Consider the following 2,897-nt stretch of genomic DNA (forward strand, 5'->3'; position numbering starts at 1 on the left):
CCAAGAGGCATGATGGAGAGCCCTCAAGGAGCTCTCCATCATCCCTTTTAAAGGTGTGATTTTTAGTGGAGCTCTCCATCATGCCTCTTAAGAGTGTGGTCAGCTGCGCGTTTACACAAAAGGCTTGCCCCGTACTCTGATTACTTAGGTTATTATGCAATTATCCTATTTCTATCTTATTTTACTATTTCTGTATTAAAAAGTTTTAGGGGCACAGCACCCCCTCCACATTGTGACAACAGGCTTGTTGTTTTTTTGCTAGAATGTAGCACAAAATATATTTCACTAGAAATAGAATATCTTAATTACCACATGAAAGAATCCATAATTAAAGAATTGTCAAAATCCATTTGATTGCAATCGTATTCTCTACAATTGTATATTATTATTAATTATAATGTTTACATTAATATTAATTACCGTAGTCATGAAGATGACGGAATAGTTCTATGACCTTGACTTTGTTATACACGTATTTGTGTAATTACACGTTTTCTTATTTTTATTGGTAATCAGTATTGTTGTTTATTGCTCAAGAGTTCTGATAGAATTGACTTGTGATAGTTTCCAGCATGTGTACCCAACTTCATCAACTATTTCATAGGCAATAAATGGTACATTATTGTTATTATTGCGTTAATTTAGTTTATCAACAATTATATCAAATCTGCCATGCCACACAATCCCGGGGGGGGGCACTCCCATTGTTAAAGGTACTGGGGACGTGCCGCTGGACAGGGTATATTTTCTGAACATCATTATTGGCACAGGGTATATTTTCCGAACATTATTATTGGCCCAGGGTATATTTTCCGAACATCATTATTGGCACAGGGTTATCTTACTGGGAATCGTGGCGCGATGCTACGAGCGAAGTGAAGCATGTAGATGAGATTTTACCATGCACCCGTGCTGTCAGCCTGCCCGGCTCCACTTTGAACGTATAAGAACGGCCGAAGAATATTATCTTGGCAGTCAACGGCGACCGACGTTGCAGCGCCATTTGCCCATACATTAGTATAGCTGGGAATCGTGGCATGATGCTGCGAGCGAAGTGAAGCATGTAGATTAGATTTTACCATGCACACGTGCTGTCAGCCTGCCCGGCTCTCAGTAGACCTGTGTTTATAATTAGGAGAGCGCTCTAGCCTGTAGGGTACAAAAAACCTACTTTATGCCTACGCGTCTTTCCCCTTGCCTCCCCTGTCCCTCGATCAGCATCCTTCTACTGCCCCCAGCTATCTTCTCTGCCGCCTTTCCTCAGTCTCTCACCACCTCTCTCCCTCAGCAAGTTATATTATGAAGCTTTCTTCAGACGGTACTGCACGCCTGACACGGTGCGCGCATGCGCAATATCTTCCGAGAGAAACAATATTTTGCAAAGATTATGCATTTAAAATAAGGAGGAGTTATCCTAGCATAGAATATTTATATGATAAGATTCTATCAATAGGAGGAAGACCTTGCATGTAAGGTCCCCTCTGCGTTTACCAGCCAGTACACAATCTGGCTATACGTTAGTGTGTTAGCGCATGCGCAATATCTTACCAGAGGAGTTATATGTTGTGATGAATATTTATTTAATATGGTTAGGGGGTTCAATAAATTAATTATAAATTAATAAAGTAAGTTCATGGTCGACAACATATCATTGGGCTCACCGTAATAAAGATGGGTCAGAAAATGTCCGAATGGCCCACCGGATTTGAGTAGGACTCTGGCCAGCTTAACCATCCGACTTTTATAGCCCGACTATAACCACCTCAAATTTTAACTGTTATTCCTTAAAATTTAATTTTCTTCTTCTTTTCTTCTCGAACATTAATGCTATACATGAATATATATGTACTGCAAATACAATATTTAAAGCGCAAATATTCAGAAACTGTCGTTGTTTGGAAATATTGCTGGAACTTCCACGCATTAAATATTCCAAAATAACCCATTCCCAGCAAAAGTACACTGGAAACTCCAGCAAAGTGATTGCCGACCGTAATTGGCCAGGTTCCCACGTTGCGCGTGCGTGCCTGTGTGTCGCGTGCGTGCTTGTGTGTGCGCGTGGGCGTGCGCGTGCGTGCGTTGACTACCCCCTCACTGCGTAGTGTGTACGTATTCACATGTTTTAGTAAAGGAGCTGAATTCCGTTTTTACATTCTGCTACAGTCCGCATTGTTGCAGGCCCCCGAAAATTGTCTTCTCAACTTGTTGTCAATTCTATTATGGATAAATAATCTTGCACAGCATTTCAGCGTATGGCAAGAACGCCGATTAAAGTTTATATCAGGTATAGTGAGGGGTGGATTGCATGGGCTGGATCGAAGCTGAAGAGAGAGAGAGAGAGAGAGAGGAGAGAGAAGAGAGAGAGAGAGAGAAAGAGCAGAGAGAGAGAGAGAGAGAGAGAGTGAGAGAGAGATGAGAGAAGCAGAGAGAGAAGGAGAGTAGTAGAGAGAGAGAGAGAGAGAGAGAGAGAAGAGAGTAACAGAGAGAAAGAAGAAGAGAGAGTAGAGAGAGAAGAGAGAGTACAGAGAGAAAGAGAAAGAGAAGAGAGAGAGTAAGAGAGAGAGCGAGAGTACAGAGAGAGAGAGAGTCTTCTTTTGTTCTGAAATATCAAAAATCTAAATATTCTGATAGATCAATTAAGCCTCTCTCTCTTCAGTCTCTCTCTGCTCTCTCGTCTCCTCTCTCTCTCTCTCTCTCTCCTCTCTCTCTCTCTCTCACTCTCTCTCTTCTCTCTCCTCTTCTTCTCTCTCTTCTCTCTCTCTCTCTCTCTTCCTCTCTCTCTCTCCTCTCTGCTCAATCGTCCTCTGCTCTCTCTCTCTCTCTCCTCTCTCATCTCTCTTCTCTCCGTCTCTCTCTCTCTCTCAATCTCTCTCTGCTCTCATCCTTCATCTTCATCT

Source organism: Priapulus caudatus, unplaced genomic scaffold, assembly GCF_000485595.1.
Source record: "Priapulus caudatus unplaced genomic scaffold, Priapulus_caudatus-5.0.1 Scaffold421, whole genome shotgun sequence".
In the NCBI taxonomy this organism is placed as follows: domain Eukaryota; kingdom Metazoa; phylum Priapulida; class Priapulimorpha; order Priapulimorphida; family Priapulidae; genus Priapulus; species Priapulus caudatus.